Source organism: Tachyglossus aculeatus, chromosome 3, assembly GCF_015852505.1.
Source record: "Tachyglossus aculeatus isolate mTacAcu1 chromosome 3, mTacAcu1.pri, whole genome shotgun sequence".
NCBI lineage: Eukaryota > Metazoa > Chordata > Mammalia > Monotremata > Tachyglossidae > Tachyglossus > Tachyglossus aculeatus.
In genome coordinates, this window is record NC_052068.1 from 28,200,158 (window position 1) to 28,207,929 (window position 7,772).

Here is a 7,772-nt window from a genome sequence, read left to right on the forward strand (position 1 = left end):
GTTACACAGCTGACAAATGGCAGAGCCCGGATTTGAACCCATGACCTCTGACTCCAAAGCCCGGGCTCTTTCCACTGAGCCAGCGCTTACTGTGTGCAGAGCACTGTACTAAGCGCTTGGGAAGTACAACTTGGCAACATATAGGGACGGTCCCTACCCTTGTCAAGCTGTGTGACTTTGGCCAAGTCACTTCACTTCTCCGTGCCTCAGTTCCCTCATCTGTAAAATGGGGATGAAGACTGGGAGCCCCACATGGGACAACCTTGATTACCTTGTATTCCCCATAGCGCTTAGAACAGTGCTTGGCACATAGTAAGCGCTAAGCAGCGTGGCTCAGTGGCCAGAGCACCGGCTTGGGAGTCAAAGGTCATGGGTTCTAATCCTGGCTCCGCCGTTCGTCAGCTGTGTGACTTTGGGTAAGTCACTTCACTTCTCCGGGCCTCAGTTCCCTCACCTGGAAAATGGGGATTGAGATTGTGAGCTCCACGTGGGACAACCTGATTGCCTTCTATCCGCCCCAGCGCTTAGAACGGTGCTTGGCACATAGTAAGCGCTTAACAAATATCATCATTATTATTATTATTATTATTGGGCAAGGGGGCGGGTAAGGGGGCGAGGTGAGCAGCGCGGGGCAGGGACGAGGACTACTCTCCCAACGGCTTAAAACCGCGCTATCCACCTATTTAGCGCTCAATAAATACGAATTCATTCATTCATTCATTCATTCATTTATTCATTCATTCAATCGTATTTATTGAGCGTATTTATTGAGCACTCTACTAAGCGCTTGGAAAATGCAATTCGACAATCCCTACCCCAAAATGGGCTCACAGTCTAGAAGGGGGACATAGATAACAAAACAATAACATCAATAACATCAAAATAGATAAATAGAAGTGTAGCTATATGCAAATCATTAATAAAATACATAGAATAATAAATGTGTATAAATATACACCAGTGTACATGTTTTGTTTTGTTGTCTGTCTCCCCCTTCTAGACCGTGAGCCCGTTGTTGGGTAGGGACCGGCTCTAGATGTTGTCGACTTGGACTGCCCAAGCGCTTAGTACAGTGCTCTGCACACAGTAAGCGCTCAATAAATACGATTGAATGAATGAATGGAAGGGGGTAGAGCAGAGGGAGGGTGTAGGGGCGATGGGGAGGGGAGGAGGAGCAGAAGATGATTAATTGGCCAGCTGTGTGACCTTGGACAAGTCATCCCCTCGTCCCCCTCTCCATCCCCCCCATCTTACCTCCTTCCCTTCCCCACAGCACCTGTATATATGTATATATGTTTGTATACATTTATTACTCTATTTATTTTACTTGTATATATCTATTCTATTTATTTTATTTTGTTAGCATGTTTGGTTTTGTTTTCTGTCTCCCCCTTCTAGACTGTGAGCCCACTGTTGGGTAGGGACTGTCTCTCTATGTTGCCAACTTGTACTTCCCAAGCGCTTAGTACAGTGCTCTGCACACAGTAAGCGCTCAATAAATACGATTGATTGATTGATCACCTAAATATTCTCCTCTGCAAGATGGGGTTAATAATACCTGCCTTTCTACCTGCCCCTCAAAGTTGTTGTAAAGCCTAAAACGATGTAATTAAAGAGCTAGGTCTTTGGGAATAAAAGCTCTATACAAAACCAAGAGATTACTTGTTTTAATAATAATAATGATAATAATAATAATGGTATTTGTTAAGCACTTACTCTGTGCCAAACACCGTTCTAAGATGCTGGGGGAGATACAAGGTGATCAGGTTGTCCCATGTGGGGCTCACAGTCTTAATCCCCATTTGACAGATGAGGGAACTGAGGCCCAGAGAAGTGAAGTGACGTGCCCGAAGTCATACAGCTGATAATCAATCAATCAATCAAATGTATTTATTGAGCGCTTACTGTGTGCAGAGCACTGTACTAAACGCTTGGGAAGTACAAGTTGGCAACAGATAGAGACGGTCCCTACCCAACAGTGGGCTCGCAGTCTAGAAGGGGGAGACAGAGAACAAAACCAAGCATATTAACAAAATAAATAGAATAGATATGTACAAGTAAGATAAATAAATAGAGTAATAAATATGTACACACATATATACATATATACAGGTGCGAAGCAGGGATTAGAACTCACAACCTCTGATTTCCAAGCCCGGGCTCTCGCCACTAAGCCATGCTGCTTCTCTCAGTGTGACTATGGGTAAATCACCTCACGTCTCTGTGCCTCAGTTACCTCATCTATAAAACGGGGATTAAGACAGGGGACAGGGACTGTGTCCAACCTGATTTGCTTTAATTTATTTATTGATGGTATTTGTTAAGCGCTCACTATGTGCCAAGTACTGTTGTAAGCGCTGAGAAAGATATATGGCCTCCCTTCAAAGCCCTACTGAGAGCTCACCTCCTCCAGGAGGCCTTCCCAGACTGAGCCACCTCCTTCCTCTCCCTATCCCCCCCGCCTTTACCTCCTTCCCCTGTATATATGTATCTATGTTTGTACATATTTATTACTCTTATTTATTTTACTTGTATATATTTATTTTATTTTGTTAATAGGTTTGGTTTTGTTGTCTGTCTCCCCCTTCTAGACTGTGAGCCCGCTGTTGGGTAGGGACGGTCTCTAGATGTTGCCAACTTGTACTTCCCAAGCGCTTAGCACAGTGCTCTGCGCACAGTAAGTGCTTAATAAACCGTTCCCCCTTCTAGACTGTGGTTGGGTAGGGACCGTCTCTAGATGTTGCCAACTTGTACTTCCCAAGCGCTTAGTATCATCATCAACCATCAATCGTATTTATTGAGCGCTTACTGTACAGTGCTCTGCCTACAGTAAGTGCTTAATAAACTGTTCCCCCTTCTAGACTGTGAGCCCACTGCTGGGTAGGGACCGTCTCTAGATGTTGCCAACTTGGACTTCCCAAGCGCTTAGTACAGTGCTCTGCACACAGTAAGTGCTCAATAAATACGATTGAACGAATGAATGAATGAATGAATGAATGAATGAAAGTTATCCCACTTGGGTCTCACAGTCTTAATCTCTATTTTACAGCTGAGGTAACTGAGGCACAGAGAAGTTAATGGACTTGTCCAAAGTCACACAGCTTCTCCAGCTCAGCCCTTAGTACAGTGTCTGGCCCATAGTAAGCGCTTAACAAATATAATTATTATTACTGTTATTTCACACCCAAGCGCCTGCTCCTGCAGACTTACTGAGCGCACACTTTCATTCCCAGCACCTGAGCCTCACTTTCTTTCTCCACTTGCCTTGTCCTCTACCCCCTCCTGCAAACTGGACATGCCGTGAGCATCATCATCAATCGTATTTATTGAGCGCTTACTATGTGCAGAGCACTGTACTAAGCGCTTGGGAAGTACAAATTGGCAACCTATAGAGACAGTCCCTACCCAACAGTGGGCTCACAGTTTAAAAGACTGAGTAGACCAGCAGGCCGGGATTCAGAATTCCTGTTGTCCTTTTACTGCCTCAGTTTCCCCACCTAGGAGCCTGGAGGAGAGGGGAGGAACGTCCTTCACCAGCTCGGTGACTGCAGCCCAAGGGAGCCATTTCCCCGCAGACCGGGGAGAAATACAGCAGCACAGACTAGTGTAGAGAATGGGCCCGGGAGTCCGAGGTCATGGGTTTTAATCCCCATTCCGCCACTTATCCGCTGTGTGACCTTGGGCAAACCACTTCACTTCTCTGTGGCTCAGTTATAATAATAATAATATTGATAACGATGGCATTTGTTAAGTGCTTGCTATGTGTCAAGCACTGTTCTAAGCTCTGGGGGGGGGGATACAAGATAATCAGGTTGTCCCACATGGGGCTCACAGTTTTAACCCCCATTTTACAGATGAGGTCATTGAGGCACAGAGAAGTTAATACAGATGAGGTCATTGAGGCACAGAGAAGTTAAGTGACTTGCCCGAGGTCACACAGCTGACAAGTGGCAGTGTCAGGATTAAACTATGATGATGATGATGATGATGATGGCATTTATTAAGCACTTACTATGTGCAAATGGGGCTCATAGTCTTAATCCCCATTTTACAGATGAGGTCATTGAGGCACAGAGAAGTTAAGTGACTTGCCCGAGGTCACACAGCTGACAAGTGGCGGTGTCAGGATTAGACTATGATGATGATGGCATTTATTAAGCACTTACTATGTGCAAATGGGGCTCACAGTCTTAACCCCCATTTTACAGATGAGGTCATTGAGGCACAGAGAAGTTAAGTGACTTGCCCGAGGTCACACAGCTGACAAGTGGCGGTGTCAGGATTAGACTATGATGATGATGATGATGATGGCATTTATTAAGCACTTACTATGTGCAAATGGGGCTCACAGTCTTAACCCCCATTTTACAGATGAGGTCATTGAGGCACAGAGAAGTTAAGTGACTTGCCCAAGGTCACACAGCGGACAAGTGGCAGTGTCAGGATTAGACTATGATGATGATGGCATTTATTAAGCACTTACTATGTGCAAATGGGGCTCACAGTCTTAACCCCCATTTTACAGATGAGGTCATTGAGGCACAGAGAAGTTAAGTGACTTGCCCGAGGTCACACAGCTGACAAATGGCAGTGTCAGGATTAGACTATGATGATGATGATGATGATGGCATTTATTAAGCACTTACTATGTGCAAATGGGGCTCATAGTCTTAATCCCCATTTTACAGATGAGGTCATTGAGGCACAGAGAAGTTAAGTGACTTGCCCGAGGTCACACAGCTGACAAGTGGCGGTGTCAGGATTAGACTATGATGATGATGGCATTTATTAAGCACTTACTATGTGCAAATGGGGCTCACAGTCTTAACCCCCATTTTACAGATGAGGTCATTGAGGCACAGAGAAGTTAAGTGACTTGCCCGAGGTCACACAGCTGATGTGGCAGTGTCAGGATTAGACTATGATGATGATGATGATGATGACGATGGCATTAATTAAGCAGTTACTATGTGCAAATGGGGCTCACAGTCTTAACCCCCATTTTACAGATGAGGTCATTGAGGCACAGAGAAGTTAAGTGACTTGCCCGAGGTCACACAGCTGACAAGGATTAGACTATGATGATGATGATGATGGCATTTATTAAGCACTTACTATGTGCAAATGGGGCTCACAGTCTTAACTCCCATTTTACAGATGAGGTCATTGAGGCACAGAGAAGTTAAGTGACTTGCCCAAGGTCACACAGCTGACACGTGGCAGTGTCAGGATTAGAACCTATGATGATGATGATGATGATGGCATTTATTAAGCGCTTACTATGTGCAAAGCACTGTTCTAAGCGCTGGGAAGGTTACAAGGTGATCAGGTTGTCCCACGGGGGGCTCACCATCTTAATCCCCATTTGACAGATGAGGGAACTGAGGCTCAGAGAAGTTAAGTGACTCACCCAATGTCACACAGCAGACATGTGGCGGAGCCGGGATTCAAACCCATGACCTCTGACTCCAAAGCCCCGGGTTCTTTCCACTGAGCCACGCTGCTTCTCATCTGTAATCTCAATGATCTCATCTGTAAAATGGGGATTAAGAGACTGTGAGCCCCATGCGGGACAGGGACTGTGTTCAACAAAGCCCTACTTCCCTTCAAAGCCCTCCTGAGAGCTCACCTCCTCCAGGAGGCCTTCCCAGACTGAGCCCCCTTTTTCCTCTCCTCCTCCCCTCCCCACCCCCTTTCCCTCCCCAAAGCACTTGTACATATTTGCACATATTTAGGAGAAGCAGCGTGGCTCAGTGGAAAGAGCCCGGGCTTTGGAGTCAGAGGTCATGGGTTCAAATCCCGACTCCACCGCTTGTCAGCTGCGTGACTTTGGGCAAGTCACCTAACTTCTCTGTGCCTCAGTTCCCTCATCTGTAAAATGGGGATTATGACTGTGAGCCCCGGGTGGGACAACCTGATCACCTTGTCTCCTCCCCAGTGCTTTGCACATAGTAAGTGCTTAACAAATGCCATCATCATTATTATTATTATTTATCACTTTATTTATTTTACTTGTACATATTTACTACTTTATTATTTTATCAATGATATGCATATAGCTGGCTCAGTGGAAAGAGGCTGGGCTTTGGAGTCAGAGGTCATGGGTTCAAATCCCGGCTTCGCCAATTGTCAGCTGTGTGACTTTGGGCAAGTCACTTAACTTCTCTGGGCCTCAGTGACCTCATCTGTAAAATGGGGATTAAGACTGTGAGCCCCACGTGGGACAAACTGACCACCTTGTAACCTCCCCAGCGCTTAGAACAGTGCTCTGCACATAGTAAGCGCTTAACAAATGCCATTATTATTATTATTATTATTATTATTATTATTTATTCTGACGGTTTTGACACTTGTCTACTTGTTTCGTTTTGTTGTCTGTCTCCCCCTTTTAGGCTGTGAGCCCGTTTTTGGGTAGGGACCGTCTCTAGATGTTGCCGACTTGTACTCCCAAGTGCTTAGTACAGCGATGATGATGATGATGGCATTTGTTAAGCGCTTACTCTGTGCAAAGCACTGTTCTAAGCGCTGGGAGGGAATACAAGGTGATCAGGTTGTCCCACGGGGGGCTCACGGTCTTCATCCCCATTTTACAGATGAGGGAACTGAGGCTCAGAGAAGTTAAGTGACTTGCCCAAGGTCACACAGCAGACATGTGGCGGAGCGGGGATTAGAACCCATGACCTCTGACTCTCAAGTTCGTGCTCTTTCCACTGAGCCACACTGCTTCTAGTGCTTGGTACACTGTAAGCGCTCAATAAATACGATTGAATGAGCGAATGAACCCTGTTTCCTTGCATTCCCTCCCTCCTCCCAGCGCTTAGCACAGTGCCTGGCACATCGTAAGCACTTAATACCACCATTATCATTATTATCTAGGGAAGCAGCATGGCTCGGTGGCAAGAGCCTGGGCTTGGGAGTCGGAGGTCACGGGTTCTAATTCCGGCTCTGTCACTTCTCAGCTGTGACCTTGGGCAAGTCACTTCACTTCTCTGGGCCTCAGTTCCCTCATCCGTAAAATGGGGATAAAGACTGTGAACCCCCGTGGGCCAACCTGATCACCTTGTATCCTTCCCAGCGCTTAGTACAGTGCTCCGCACATAGTAAGCGCTTAAGGAATACCATCGTTCTTGCTTTATTGTTGGGGCCGGGCCTGGCGGACGGGGTCAGGGGAAGGTGTGGCTGGGCTCCCCCGGGCTCCCCCGGGCTCCCCCGGGCTCCTCCCCCGGGCTCCTCCCCCGGGCTCCCCCGGGCCCCCTCCTTCCTCCCCACCTCTGCCCGCCGCCCGCCGCCCTCCGGACCATTGCCGCTCATTTGGCGCCATCTCGTGGCCACCTTCCTGACTGCAGGGGAGCTCCCGGGACTCGAAAGCGCCTCTTCCACACGGCGCTCTTCGCAGCCGGTAGCTGTCTCTTTCTTTTCTTTCTTTTTTTCTTTTCTTTTCTTTTCTTTTCTTTTCTTTTCTTTTCTTTTCTTTTCTTTTCTTTTCTTTTCTTTCTTCCTTCCTTCCTTCCTTCCTTTCTTTCTCTCTCTCTCTTTCCTTCCTTCCTTCCTTCCTTCCTTCCTTCCTTCCTTCCTTCCTTCCTTCCTTCCTTCCTTTCTTTCTTTCTCTCTCTCTCTTTCCTTCCTTCCTTCCTTCCTTCCTTCCTTCCTTCCTTCCTTCCTTCCTTCCTTCCTTCCTTCCTTCCTTCCTTTCTTTCTCTCTCTCTCTTTCCTTCCTTCCTTCCTTCCTTCCTTCCTTCCTTCCTTCCTTCCTTCCTTCCTTCCTTCCTTCC